Below are 16,556 nucleotides of genomic sequence, written 5' to 3'. Positions count from 1 at the left end.
CAAGACTGTGGCCAATATCTGTTGTCTCAGGATAGGAACTAGCATTATGCAGTAACTCACAGCACTTGTGGTTATTCCTGTGGAGGTTGTTGATATTACTATCAAATGCTTGTGTGGTTGTTGTCAGTGCCTGCTGCAAAGCTGCCTTCATAGCTGCCTGTAGGTGATTCCATGAGGGATCCCAAGTTGTGTCTGAGGCTAATAAGGGGGTTCACCAGTCTTGGGACACCACCATTTTCTGCAACAATGTCCACCTACTGTTGGACACTTTAGTAATGACAGGGGACCCTCACAATGGCTTCCAGTGTTTGAAGAACAGTGTTTGTGTCCTGTTGGCTATGGCTAGTACCATGCATCCATGTACATGTTTGTGCAGTGCATATGTGTATGATGCGACAGTCATGCAGCTATTTCCCATTTGCATGGGTGAAGTGAAGTCATCCACCCCTGTTTTTATGACTGCAATGTCAGCACTGGAGAGATTTTGCAAGGTGGTTACCTTTGTGGGGGGTATGGGTGAGATGTTGAGCTCCATGTTGATTAAATCATGTTTGGATCTGACCAGGTAGGGACTGACAACTGTGGTTGAGCAACAGTCCCATATGTAAGCAATCAACACAGGTTAAGGTTGTTGCATCCTCTACTGGAGGTCAGTATGAGCCAGTCCAGGGCATTGTAACTGATGAATTCCATGAAGCGTTGGGCCAGTGTACTGGTGCTTGACTGATTTCCCCAGGTGATGGAGGGGTAGCTGAAGTCTCCTACTATTGACAAATAAAACCAAACTCTGAGGAAATAACAACATAAACAATAAAAACCTCAAAAGGTGGAAAGAGCAGCAAAACCACTCAGTGTAGACAGAAACCACAAAATGAACATCTACTCTGTTTAATAACTGCTTTAATCAGAAATAATTCATCAAAATGCAAATTCAAACTAAAAAACACTCCTTTTAAAAATACTTCAATTACAGTTAATTTACACTTAACAGCACTAAAACATTTAAATTAACCCATTAAAATTTGTAACATGTACTCTCCTGTTCCTTAAAAAACATTTGATGGTGTGGTGTAGGTGTTGATCTTATCCTCTTGACCAGCTAGTCCAGTCTTTGCTGGAGTGTGCATATTTCCACATTTTTTGATATAGGGGTAACTCTCACTGGTCTGAGTGTTTGGAGTTTAGAGGAGAGGGTTTTCTGTGTACATGAGGCAGTTGCAACAGTGCCTCAGAATGGACAAGTGCATCAGGTTAATGGGTGAAAGCACAGAAAATTGCACTTCAATCATGCCAGGAGGGGTGGTCATAAGTAGTAAGATCTGGGGATAATTCCGTGATGAACAAGTACTCTGGATGGCTCCCAGGTGTGATACACTTATTGATACAATAACCTGTTGAAGTGCAAAGCTCTAATACTATTTGAAGTGCAAGACAGAAAGAACTAGCAAGATGTATGGGAGAAACTGAAGGCAGACTTTTTGCCACCTGTAATACTTTATCTCAGCTGTGCAGTTATCAGCACCTTTGGCCAGTTGTAAGTCCAGTAAACTCTGTAGCACATGCAGTAACTGTGTAGTACTATAGTACAAATAACTGGATTGGCAGGGGGTTCTAATCTCAATACTGGCAAGTCTGTGTATGTGTGTGTGTGTGTGTTTGAGAATGATGTACTGTGTGGTTTATGCCATTTTGACTTGTGTACCAACCTTTACACTTCCCCTCACTCCAATTTAGTAGTCCTGTTGATGTCATTCACCTTAGAAGTAACTTTTGTGTAGGTGAAATTGTATAACCTCAGTGGTGCATCTGACAATTGAGTAACACTATATTAGACATAACTAGATCAGCAGGAGTTCTCATCCCGATACCCTCAACTGTGTGTGTGTGTGTATGTGTGTGTGTGTGTGTGTGTGTGTGTGTGTGTGTGTGTGTGTGTGTGTGTGTGTGTGTGTGTGTGTGTGTGTGTGTGTGTGTGTGTCTACCATACATGGCAGGTGACCACTTCCTGATGCCATTACTTTATATAGTGTGGTAATGGTATCTGCCTCACATGCAGCATGTGAAACCATTGTACAGGCCATACCAGTCCTCTGTACAGATGTGTCTGGAACATCCAGATGTTTGGAAACTATTAGTGATCTGTCTGCCTTAACAATGCCCGTGTATGTGATATAGTTGCCAAATAGGCAACAGTGAGTCTAGTGACACATATGGCAGCTTCAGGTATCATACTTAACTGAAACAGCATACTGATACAATGCCTGCTACCCTCACACTTGTCCAGGCTTGTAGGTGCAATACATGAGTCCAGATGCTTGGTTTTACAAGTGAATTGTTCATGCCATGGGTCACATTAAAGGTTGGGAAAAGTGTGGACTGACATATTGTGGTCTCAATCAGTATATATCAGAAACAAATGGCATCTTAACAGGTGTGTGTATACATTTTCTATCCACTGTATAGTAATAATGTTTCACACATGTCCCTACCTTAGTCAGTTTGTCCAACACATTCTGTTGGTGTCTGTTCAGATGTATTGCACTGACAGGTTGTGAGGTATGCTACAGGAATGTTACATTCTCTTCAGATAGGCCCCTGTGGTGACCACTGTGATGCAATACAATTAACCCCACCTCAAGTGAAGATGCACATAAATCAATATGGCTATTAGTTATAGTTGTGCGCACGGTAACTTGCATGCCCTCCCCATGCCTGGTTTATTGCTAAACCACAACTGAACAATTCCATACTCACCAGCTTCAGGCTCCTGTCCCATATGCAGACCTGAGTTACCTATGTAGTTGTGGGAAAGAGGTATTGTCATCAGACTCACATGTGCCCCTTGATAAAGGATAGATGCAGCATGTCTGCACATTTACAGTACAACACCCAATACTACACAATTTGCTGTCTTTCACCATAGATTTGCACTTCTGTGCATTAGAAATCCTCATCCACCTCTGCAATCTGACCTGGCACATGCATGTAGATACTGTACAGATACAAGTATGTCAAATACAGTAGTCTACTAATCCCCACTGGGACCTTACCTGTACGCTCCTTGTCCATTGTGTGGGTGCGATCCACCTCCAGCAAGTGGGGCTTTGTACCTGGTGTTGTACTGTGATGTGTGGCCTTATCTTGGCAAGGAGCTCCTCATTTGGTGTCAGTGGGGGCTGCATGGCTGGGCTCCAACCTGTGGTTGTGGGGTCCCTAGCCATGGCAGCAGCCCTTTGCCAGGAATGGCATATGAGGTTGGTGGCATGATGCTCCACCTGCTAATATGTACGTGTGCAGGCCCACCTAATTTACCCTGTGGACAGGGTCATCCCACAAGTTGGTCCTCTCCCACAGATGTTGCTGACTTCGGCCCAACAATACTATGTGGTTCTGTATTATGGCTTCCATTATCAGGTTCCATTCCACTGGTGAAAAGGTCTGCCGCCGGTGATGTGACATTGCACCTGGTAGACACTAACAGAAAAGCACATCACAGGACCCCATACATTTGGCAACAGTATGTCCAGTACCTGCACATATACCTTGAATACCAGTAGCCAACATTCACAACCATACCAGTCGCCACCACTCACAACCAGACCATACCCCTGTAATCTATCAGCACAGTATCAGCTTGCATTGCACTCCTGGTCCTGATGAGTCATATTGCCCACAGTGAGGGCAAGTTGCTTGCATAATCCATCATTCCTCATTCAGGTCTGTGTAAATGGATGACATTAGCCATCTTCCATGTGTATGGTGTGTGGATGGTGCTGTGGCTTGGTGTGACTACAGTGTGTAATGCAGCTGGGAGCACATGACTGATTTCATGTAGGATGCAGACAGGGATGATATGATGTCCCATGGATACTTACATTTGTTGCCTTTCAGTAGGCAATATGTACCTGCTCAATGGTGATGAGGGGAGTAATGTGAGTGCAGTACATATCCACCTATACTGATGCTGAGCCAGGGGGATGTTTACCCTAACCCAATCTGCATCAGGTTGCCTGTAGCTATGTTGTGTGTGTATGTGATCTGATTGGCCAACATTATAGGTTGAGTTGGTATGTTCCCTCTGAGACTGCAGACATATGGGAGGATGGCCTTCTGATTGTCCCTGGTGGATGTCTCCAATTTGTACTCATAGTTGGCCTTACAGTAATCCACCTGTGACCTTATATGGTTGTTCAGACAATGGCTGACCTGATGCCAGGTTAGTTCCTGCCCCTACTTTCCCCTCTACAGCCACTATAGGGACCAAGTCTGTGGCTTGTGTAGTGCTGCTGTACAGCAAAAGGGATTACTCTACATTGGTGGAGGCAGGTATGAGAAGTAAGGTATTGCTGAGTCCATACAGCCATGTATGTGTTCAATCAGTTGTTTGTAGGGGGCATGGCCACAAAGTCATAACACAGTTGGACACCTCTTGAATTTAGTAATGATAATCATGCTTATTGTACTAAGCATGGCTGTGTCAGGGCAATGCAACAACCAGTAGCTGTAGAAATGTCACTCTTTTGGGTGCACAGTAACTAAGATTACACACATGTACAACATGTACAGTTGTTTTAAATGACATTTTGCATCCCATGTCTGTTTTCATGAGGTGGACACATACACCTACTCATACTGACAAGTGCATACTAATACCTCACATATATGTCTGTTCTTTGTCAGTATGGCACACTACATTTACACTCTTGCTGTGCAGTCATCCCTCTCAACCTGTTACAGCAGGACATCTGTAGGATGCCATGCATACATGGGTGCAATGGGACAAAATCATTGACAGTGTCTCAATATTGCTGTAACATACTTGAGTCATTCAATAGCACAGTAGTCTTTGCACTGACAGGCATCCCGTGGAGGATGTCCAACAGTCATATGGCAGGAAGAAAGGAGAAAGGCTAGGAGGGAATTGTTAATGTTGGAAGTATGAGTGGTATAGGGACCAGGCTAGCTGATATGATGGCCAGGGGATTGTTGATATATTATGTGTGTGCAAGAGACCACATGGAAGGGGATTATGGCTGGGTGTATGTTAGGCAGGTCATAATTGTGTTATTAAGGTGTGGCTGGAAGTGGAAGGGGGTAAGGCTTCTGCTGAAGGAACAGTATGTCAAGAGTAATTTTAGAGGATGACATAAGTGTCTGATAGAGTGATGTTTCTGAAGCTGTAAGCTGATGGTGTAATGATGACTGTTGAGTGCATATGCTAAGCAAGTTGTTTGTGTGATGGATAAGAAAGAGAAATGTGACGTCAGTTGGATGATGTGGTGATGCCAGTACCCAAGGGTGACAGACTGGTCATTGCAGCAGATGTCAATGGGCATGTTGGTGAAGGGAACAGAGAGGATGGGGTATTGATGGGTATGTATGGTGTTAAAAGGAGTGGAGACGGTGAGATGGTATTGGATTTTGCAAAAATAATGGACATGGCTGTGGTGAATATGCACTATAACATGAGGGAGGAGCATAGGTTGACATACAAGAGTGGAGTAAGATGCACACAGGTGAAGTATATCCAGTGTAGGAGGGCCAGTTTGAAGGAGATTGGAGACTGTAAAGTGGTGATAGGGGAAAATGTATTTAGGCAGCAGAGAATACTGGTATGTGAGTTGATGTCGGTGATCGAGATGAGGAGTATGGGGGCAGCACCAAAGATCAAATGGCATGAATTGCAAAATTGATTTGCAAAATTTCAAATATGAATTACTGACAGAACCCACACTGTAAAAGTAGCTGACTCCAAATCCAGCTCCAGACAAGTGACAAGTGGAGTACCACAGGGTTCAGTCCTGGGACCTCTCTTGTTTGGCATCTACTTCTCTGAAGTACAGGCCAACACTAAGGAACTCTGGCTAACAAAGTTTGCAGATGACTGCAAACTGGGAGCAATTACTGAATCCCCAAATGATGTGGATACTCTACAAAAGGGCCTTACAGAAACAGCTGCTTGGTGCCAGAGCCATGGGCTCAAGCTCAATGCCAAGAAATGTATAGTTATCCCCTTTGGGAAAAAAACATGTACCCATGAATTACCACATAGGTGGCAGTACACTAAACACCGAAAGTGTGATAAGGGACTTAGGGGCACAGGTGGACAGTGGTCTCAACTTCAATAACCACATCACCACAACAGTCAGGAAGTCCTTCTATGTGGCACACCTTATCACTAAGGGTTTTCGTCCATAAAAATGGAGGTCATTATCCCACTGTACTCATCTCTCATTAGACCCATTATAGAATACAATGCCCCATTTGGTATGTACCTCTCAAGACATCTGCAACAACTGGACAGGCTGCAGAAATACCTCACTAAAAGAATCACAGGCCTAAAGCAGATGCCCTATGCTGACCGCCTTAAAAAACTCCAGCTATACTGTGTCACATATCGTCTACTCCGAGGCGATCTCTGCTTAACATACAAGACCATGTCAAACCCAGAGCTGTTGAACATGCTACACTTAAAGAAATCCAAATCCCTCAGAGCCACACGCTCCAGGGATCTAAACCTTGTCATCACAATAAACAAAACATGCTGGAGAGATAAGTTCCTGACCCAGAGACTCCCCAGACTCTGGGATATATTGCCCATACATGTCAAGCAGAGTGCCTCTTTGGCCCTCTTCAAAAGGAACCTTGATGATTGGATGGGAGAAAGGAAATTCACCCTGGGGATCACATCAGTCACCCTTTTAGACAGGGGTCTAGGGAAGTAAACAGTGTGGGAAGAAATAGCCAGTGAATTGTTATGGCTAGGCTTGTATAGGCCCTAGGGCCAATAGCCTAGTACCAGCCTATGAACCTATGAACCTATAAGTGTGCTTGTGAGGTGGAGTTCAGGGAAGAGTTGAGACAGGCATTGGGTGGCAGTGGCAATCTAACAAATATCTTGTTAAGTATAGCACAGCTGGTAAGGGAGACAGCTATACGGGTGCTTGGGGTGACATATGGATGGAGGATGCAGTATAAGACACTTGTTGGTGGATTGAAGAAGTACTAGACAGTATGCAGAGACAGAAGTTAGGAAGAAGGAGTAGGATTAGCATAGAAATAAGGAAAGTAGGCAGGAGTATGAGGAGATGATGTGCATGGCAAAGAGAGAGGTGGCAAAGGCTGGGAAGGGACATATGAAGAATTCAATGACAGGTTGGACATTAAGGAGGGATGAAAGGAATTGTACCGATTGGCTGGACAAATGCACTGAGCTAGGAAAGATGTGCAGCAGATAACAGTGATAAAGGATGATGAGGTATATGTACTCACAAGCGAGGAGAGTGTGTTGAGCTCATGTACAGTGTACTTTGAGAGGCTGATAAATGAAGAGAATGAGACAGAGAAGGTTGGATGATGTGGGTATGGTGAATCAGGAAGTGCAATGGCTTAACAAGGAGGATGTAAGGATAGATATGAAGAGGATTAATACTGGCAAGTCTGTTGCTCCACATTACACACCTGTGGAAGCATGGGATTGTTTAGGAGAAATGGCAGTGGTGTGTTAGCCAGACTGTTTACTGATATCTTGGGAAGTGTTATGTTGCATGAGGAGTGGAGAGAAAGTATTTGGATGTGGTGTTATGAGTGAGGTTGATGTGCAGAGCTGTGATAACTACAGAAGGATAACATTGACCAGTCACAGCATGAAGTTATGGGTAAGAGTAGTGGAAGCTAGGTTATGCAGGGAGGTGAGGAGTACTGGTCATCAGTACGGTATCATGCGTGGAAAGGGCTCTACCAATGTGATGTTTGCTCTGAGACTGTTACTGGTGGAATAACGAGAAGGTCAGAAATTGCTATGTGCCTCTCTCTGTGCTTACAGAAAACATATGACAGGGTGCCTAGATAGGAGTTGTGATATTGTATGATGAAGTCATGAGTGGAAGAGATATATGTAAGAGTGGTACAGGATGTGTACAAGGGTGGTGTGACAGCACTGAGATCTGCATTGAGATTGGCGGATGTGTTTAAGGTGGAGGTGGGATGACATCAGGGATCAGCTGTGAGCCCTTTCTGATTTGCAATGGTGATAGACAGGTTGACAGACAAGATCATATGGGAGTCCCCATTGACTATGTTGTTTGCAGATGACATTGTGATCTGTATTTAGAGCAGGAAACAGCTTTTGGAGACCCTGGAGAGGTTGATATATGCTCTAGAGAGGAGAGGAATGAAGGTCACCAGCATTAGGACAGAATATCTGTGTGTGAATGAGAGGGAGGATAGCGGAATGTTGAGGATCCATGGAGTACAGTTGGTAAAGGTGGATGCGTTCAAATGATTGGGATCAACATTTCAGAGTAATGAGGATTATGGAGAACAGGTGTAGAAAAAAGTACAGGCAGGATGGAGAGGGTGGAGAAGAGTGTCAGGAGTGATATGTGACAGACAAGTACCAGTAAACATGATATGTAAGGTCTACAAGAGGGTAGTGAGACCACCTATGTTATATGAGTTGGAGAAAGTGGCACTGACAAAAAGGCAGGAGTCAGAGCTGCACATGGCAGAGTTACAGATGTTATGAGTTGCACTGGATGTGACACAGGTGCACAGGTTTAGTAATGTGTATATGACAGGCGCAGGCCATGTTGGACGGATACAAGACAGTATTGGAGAGACAGCATTACATCAGTTTGGACATGGGCTGAAGAGGGGTGCTGAGCATATTGTGAAAAGGATGGAAAGGATGTAGCTGTCAGGTAAGAGGAAGAGAGGAAGGCCTCAGATAAGATTTCTGGGGTCTATATCAAAGTTCCAAACAGGGAAAATGCCAAATGTGAAAACACTGAACCCTAAATATTGAATGGTGAAAATAGTGAAGCCCCGGAACATCGAAATCTTACCTAGGGCAAGATTTTGGTAGGCCATTCCATAGCTTTGCTATTTCCTTCACTGTGGTGTGAGAGTTACGGACCTTAGGATTAGGGTGCGGGTTAAGGTAAATGAATAGTTAGTAATGCATGTATGGTGTAGTTTAGGGTTGTTTTTGTTAACTGTATGTGTGTGTATTAATTAGTTTGTGTATAGATTCGTAGGGTATGTGTGCAATAGTTACGGACCTCAGGGTTAGGGTGCAGGTTAAGGTAAGTGGATAGTTACTAATGTATGTGTGGTTTAGTGTGAGGTTAGGTTTTGTTAACTGTATGTGTGTGGTTTATTTATTTTGGTGTGCTTGTGTTGTGTGTATGTTTCTTGGAACAGCAAATTTTTTCCCAGGGGAAAATTCGCTATTCTGAGTGTCCGATGTTTTCAATATTCGAAATTCCAAGTTTGAACATATGGTGTTCGACATTTTGGAATTTTGAATATATTATATAGACCCGGTTTCTGGATGTGGTGAGAGAGGACATGCAGGTGGTTAGTGTGAGAGAGCAAGATTCAGAGGTCAGGCAGAAATGGCAACAGATGATCCACTGTGGTAATCCCGAATGGGAAAAGCCAGGTGACAATGAAGGGGGATGTTGTAATGTCAGTCTTCACAGATTTGGAAAGATTTGACTGACATAACACAACTCTATGGGTAAATGACTACAAATATAAGGCACACATATGGTCAGTGTGCAGAACACTGGACAGTTCAATAGCATGAGCATAGTATATAACACGCAGTTCAACACACACATCTGCAGCAGTACTTTACTCTGCACATGCTCTGTATAGTTGTCTTATATTTACAAGACAAAATGTGCATAATAGTTATATGCACAGGTAACATATGGATATGTACAACATTCCAGTAGCTGGCCTAGTCACTACAGACAGAGCCACATGCTATGGCCATCAGTGCTGTTGAGCAGTACATCAGTACAGCAAGTCTTGTTGAGACATATGCTTTCAAACCCCTATTTTTCATTATTACAAGCCACTTACTGCATTCAATTACATGCTTACTTGTTTCACATACCTTTTTTTCTGGATATTTCACAGATATATCCTTTCTTATTTTTTTTCCTCACACTACTTCAGCTTTCGCACTGATGGACTGTCTTTGACAGAGGTGGATTGAGTAGATGGCAGCTTGTCTTTTGCAGGTAATGCTCATGACCATGTGATGGCCTGAACACCAGTTGGTGTTCCCCAGTTGCTGATTGCATGCAGAGCAGCTGTGTAGTTATTCCAATAGTCAATGTCATGGCAACACACTCCTATAGCAGAGTACTCCATGTGGGCATTGGCCCTTTCCCTTACTTGTGAGGAAGAGATCCTGGAGGTCTGTGAGCTAATACCTCTTAGAACAAGACCTGTGGAGACAAGCCAACTAAATGGTGGAGAAGATTCAAGACTTAGGGGCAGAATGTGAGTATTGCTGTTATATGTTTTGAATACTGCTTGTTTAACAGGGTTTGTCTGAACATGCTAGTTCTGCATGGGTTTCAGTATGACAAAGTTCTGTATCTGCATAGCTCTCAACTGTAGGGCTATCTACATAATAGCCAGAGGTTTGCCTGTTATGTTTGGTCTGTTCCCCAGACAGGTGTTGTCCTTGGCAAATCAGTAGTATACTCTGGTGATTTCAATCAGTACATGCCAACATCCATTTTTGTTTCAGACTTTATATCCCTCAGAAAAGATATGTTACAACAAACCCTGTAACACCAGCAATTTTCTCAGTGTATAAGAGTAATATTTCAAGTATGGCCATGTTTTTGGGACTCAGTCCCAAATTATGTCAGGCTTGGTACAGATGCCATATAGTAGAAGGTTGAAAGGTAGGGTCTATCATTATTTTGTTCTGTCATTCCTGCTGAGGGGGAAGGGTGGGCAACATGTGGGACTCTGTACATTCAAGAGGTTGGTGTATGGAGAATGCTCTTAGATGCCCTTTAATGTGGGGGAGAGTAACAAGTGTTTTAAAACTAGGCTGTTAGAACATGTGAGAAATATTACTGATGAAAGGGAAGACAGTTCTATAGCTGTACATTTCAATAATTCTCACCATGGGGTTAGTAGTCATGAAAGAAGATTTGTTATGTACAGAATCGGTTTAATTCTTAAATGTGATAGTTTATCTCCTAGGGATTTGAATGTGTAGTGTAATTGGAGGCTGTGTATATACATGCAATCAAGTGTAGTGGGTTACACGGTACTGCTTTGGAAAAAGTATGTTTCTCAGTTTGGTCAGTCATAAAAGAACAACTATTATGTACAGAATCAATGTATGTATTTAAATGTGATACTTTATCCCCTAGGGGGTTGACTGAGGAGTGTAATTGGAGGCCATGTATTTAAATGTACTTAAGTGTTAATTGCTTTTTCTAATTAAGGCAAGTATTTCTTGTAATGTGTTACTCCTTGAAGGCTTTGGCAAAGACATCAGAGTAAAATGAACTTGTGTGATTTACTGGCTGTTTGTATTTTTGTTTACTATCTTAACTCATTGTAGTTGTGTTGCTAAGAGGTCACTGTATATGTTTGGCCATTGTGTATGGCCTATCATGGTTTTGTAGCAGTGTACTGTTCACTTATTATTTGGACTGGGAAGGCAGATGTGAGTGTCATGGGTCCTTTCGTAACGTAAACAACTGTGTATGCCCGCCCAGATATGGGTGATCTATCAGCAGCATATGTTTGTATGGGTATTTAGAGACATGCATGCATATATATATATATATATATATATATATATATATATATATATATATATATATATATATGTATATATATATATATATATATATGTATGTATATATATATATATATATATATATATATATATATATATATATATATATATTTTTTTATACATATATATATATAGGGTCTATATTAGAACACCGAATATTCAAAATGTCTGAAAATATCGAAGAAACAGAAAACCAAATTTTTTTCCTAGGGTTGTCCGTTTCTGTTGCTTTGGTATTTTCAGTGCTCTGGTGGAAAGTTACGGGTCAGGTTCAGGTAAGTGTGTGATTGTGTGGACGTGAGGGTTAGGGCGGGTTAGGTGAATTAAGGTTAGGGTGCGGGTCAAGAAAGTGTGCGATTTTGTGGACATGAGGTTTAGGGCAGGTTAGGTGAGTTAGGGTTAGGGCACGGGTGAGGTGACTGCATGATAGTGACTGACCTTAGGGTTAGGGTTTGGATTAAGGTAAGTGGATAGTTATTGGTGTATGTTTAGTTTAGTGTAGGGTTAGGTGTAAGAGTTTAGGTGTATGTGTGTGGATTGCTGTTTGTGTGGCTTGTGCTTGTGTTGTGTGTATGTGTTTTGGAACAGCAAATTATTTCCCTAGGAAAAAATTTGCTGTTCTGAATGTTCAATGTTTTTAATTTTCAATTGATAGGGTTCGATATTAGAACACACGGCGTTTTGAATGTTCAGTATTCTAATATAGACTATATATATATATATATATATATATATATATATATATATATATATATATATATATATATATATATATATATATACACATCATTATTTCTTGGTAATATATCTGTATATTGTTATACATATATATGTCTCTCTACACATATCTATCTATCTCTCTGTATATGTAAATATTTTTTTTCATGTATATATTTGTAGATAATTATTCCTGATTGTACAGTGTGGCTTTCATATTGTAAACTGACTGTACTACATGATATGTTGTAAAAAGCATCCTAACATCTCACAGCTAAGATGGCCTGGTAGTAAATTGCTGTGACTATGGTTTATAGCATCCTGGGTTCAAGACTGAGCACAGGTGCTTATTTTGTTGCTGACCAGAAGAAGCACTGCTGATTACAGAGTGATTGAGGCACTTTTAAGCAGTTGTAATTGGGTTTGCGCAGGCTTGCACAGGTTTGCATGACGCTAAGCAGCACTAAAACACGGTTAAGCCTATAGGTGCTTAAACTGTGTAGGCTTTGCTTAGCGATGCTTACCAGTGTGCGTATATGCCTAGCAGAGCTAACTACTGGTTATCATTCACATTTAAGCAATGTGTAAGCCTGCTAACCATAGCTCAGCCCTGGTAACCATTGCTCACATTCCAGTCTCATAAAATAGCAGAGTAATGACTTCATGTAATAAGTTTATTTAATGTCCTGTACATAACATGCTTTTATATGGTCTCATTACAGTAGCAAGTGGTGCGATTATACTGTACAAGACACTTGGGTATACATGGGTAGTATCACATTTTCTTTATTGATTTTTTTTTAAATGGGTAGCATCACATGTTATATGCACTCACACTTGCATGTTACACCAGCTGCAGTACACTGGTTGATGAATATAATTCCACACATATTGTATTATGAAATTAGTACTGTTGATACTGCTTTTCCATGTAAAATTAGATTGCCTATAGTAGTACTCCAACTATGCACCTCTGCATGCTGAGCTGGGACTCTGAGTACTACGCTATCTTGTTCTTGGTGTTTCAGCTGTATGTTTTTATGTATCTCTATTAGATATTAATATGATATTATTATGTTAACTGTAGAGTACTATGTTTTTTGCCCAAGTCATTGAGGACTGCTGTCATGTAGTAATGGCATACATTTCGGTTTCAGACTTCTATCATTCAGGACATTCATCCTAATGCATAACATGTTTGCTGTCTACTTCCTGTCTGTCCTCTGTGCAGATGTGCAAATGTCAGGTTTTGTTAAGCCCATACAGCTATGTAGGTGCCCACATAGTTTTATGCTGTGGGCCTGGGCACTGCTGCTAGTTCCAACAATTGGGGTTCCTTCATGTGGCCCTTGGCCCTATTACTTGCCTGTGTGAGGGACATTACAGAGGTGGTGGGCTACAGATTCACAGACAGTTAGTGGGAATACTTCACAGGACAGGACATCTGGAGACAGCACAACAACATGGAGGACAAATTTCTAAAATTGTGAACAGATTCTATGCCATCATCAGTGCTGTTATACACATGATGGGTTGATAGGTTGACAGGGTTTATGTGAACATGCATTTAGTGAGTGACTTCACGTCTGATGGTGATATGCCTCTGACATATCTCTCCACTGGCATGCTGTCCACAGACTGGCCACATGTTTCCCTGTTATGTTTTGTCTGTTCCCCAGACAGTTGTTGTCCTTGAAAAGCAGTCAGAGACTCCAGAGAATGCAGTCAGTAAATACTAAACTCCATTGGTATTATTGCCTTCATATTCCTCATAAAGGATATGTTACATCAAACCCAGTCACATTAGCAACTGTCTAAATTTCTGACAGCAATATGTCCATTCTATGCCTGTTTTTGTGCCTCTGTCCCCAAATGATTTTAGGCTTTGACCAGATGTCATACACTATGAGGCTCAGATGTATTTAGTAGAATTATTTCTTGCCTTCATTCCTCCTACCATCCTAGTGATGTAGTAGACCCACAGACATATTACAGGGAAGAGACTATAGATATCTGTCCTGAGCCTGTATATTCTGAGGTGAACTGTACATTTCAGAGGTCTGTGCATGTCTGCCCATTGTTGACAGACTGATGGGATTGTGTACACATGTCATGTGTACATGTTATTTGGGCTAGGTATGGAGGGAAGTAGATGTAAGTGTTATGGCACCTTTTTATCTGACTGTGCATGGTGCTCCACTGTCTGCTGGTCTATTAGCTGTATGCCTTTGTAGTGGTAGACAGAGATGTGTCCTGTACCATGGTCAGGATTCAGACTACACTGAGAATTGAACCACTATATGTAGGGGTAGTGTGTGACTGGAAAACTATTATGTATTTCTTCACACAGTCCATATACTCTACAGGTATGTGACTGTGGTGTAATTGGTTGTGGGTATGCACTTTCACAATGGTGTCTGATTTTTGGTGCTGTAACATCCCTGTAGTGCCTGACACCCCAAAGGGGGATTACAACACATTCACTGACATTGAGCTTAAGGCCATGGCTCTGGCACCAGTCATTGGTCTCAGTGAGGCCTTTCTGTAGGACGTCAACATCACTTGGGTAGTTAATAGCTCCCAACTTGCAATTGTCTGCAGACATTGTCAGCCAGAGTCCCTTCATGTTGGCATGGATGAGGACCCAGGACCGAACCCTGTGGAACTCAACACATGACTGGTCGGTAGTCTGACTTAGGCTTAGCTACTTTCACACTGTGGGTTCTATCTGTGAGATAGTTTGCTACTCACATACTGTTATAGGGGTTGATGCGTAGCTTAGTGAGTTTATCCATGCACTCTGAGTGGGGAATGTTATCAAAAGGCTTGGTCAGATTGAGGTAGGCTGTATGAACCACCTTGCCTTCATCCACAGGTCTGGTGAGTGACTCAAAGAAGTCAACCAGGTTGATTGAATAGGCATGATCTACTCTTCACAAAAGCATACTGTGTGTGATCCTGAGTCTGGAGAATCCCATATCCTTGTTTCTTAGGTCCATGATGATGCATTCCATAGCTTTGCATGACAGCCTTGTCAGGCTAATGGGGTGATACTTCCCAGGGTCTGCAGCCACTCCTCCTGTGTGGAGAGGGATAACTGTAACAGTGCACCAGTCAGCAGGGACAAAGTCTGAGGTGAGGCTGTGATAGAACAGGGCACAGAGGTAAGGTGCCAGTTTACTCTGTAGTTCATGCAGAAGACAGCCAGGGATATTGCCATGTCCAATAGAAGCTGTATTCTTGGCCTTGGACAGTTGTGTATTCACCAAAGTAGCAGTACTACTGGGTGCCTGGCAGTGTACTGGTATTGTGATTGGTCCTTTGGGGGTGGGGAGAGGGGTAAAGTTGCCACTGAATCTGTGTGCCAGTATATTGGCAATATCTGTTGCCTCAGTATAGGAGTTAGCATTGTGTAGTAGCTCAGAGTACATGTTGGTATTGCCATAGAGATTCTTAACATAACTATAGGAGGCCTTGTGTTTGTCTTTACTGTGTGCTGCAATTCTGTTTTCACAGCTAGCTTTAGAGTATTTGATGAGGAATCTCATCTTTTTGTTGAGGTTGATAAGGGTTTTTTTTCGAGACTTGGGATTTCACATTATTCCATATCATTTTCCTCCTTGTGTTGTAGAGTTTTTTGGGCAGGGAACCACCAGATTGGCTTCCTTTTTCTGGAAGGGAGTGTTTTGTTTCTATTGGGTATGGCAGAATGTATGCATTTGTGTACGTGTTCATACTGCATTGGTGTGTGTATGGAGGTCATGCAACTAGTCTCCATTTGCATGGGTGCCATGAAGTTAGCCATCTCTGATCTTTGGAGGCCAAAGTTAGCTTTGGAAAGGTTTTTCATTCTGGTTACCTTTGCAGTGGTATGGGAGGGATGTGGATTTCTAAGGTGATGACATTGTGGTCAGATATAATCATAGTGAAATTGACTATTGATGCACAGCAACAGTCGCCCATGTTAGTACTGACTAGGTCAATGATGTTGCTACCTGTAGTGGGTGTAGAAACAAGCTGGTCCAGGCCATTGGAATTAATGCATTCCAGGTAACACTGGGCAAATGCATTGATACATGGGTAGCTTTCACAGTTAATGGAGCGGTAGTTCAGGTAAACCAGTATGACAGTGTTAGGTTGGACAGAAATATTCTCCAGGGCACTTAGGAACATGGGGTTTGACTCTTGGGACATAGTTGGGGACCTATAGCAG

This window comes from Protopterus annectens, chromosome 8.part0, assembly GCF_019279795.1.
Source record: "Protopterus annectens isolate FY-2018-M chromosome 8.part0, PAN1.0, whole genome shotgun sequence".
Lineage (NCBI taxonomy): Eukaryota > Metazoa > Chordata > Ceratodontiformes > Protopteridae > Protopterus > Protopterus annectens.
Note: the sequence above shows the minus strand (reverse complement) of the source record.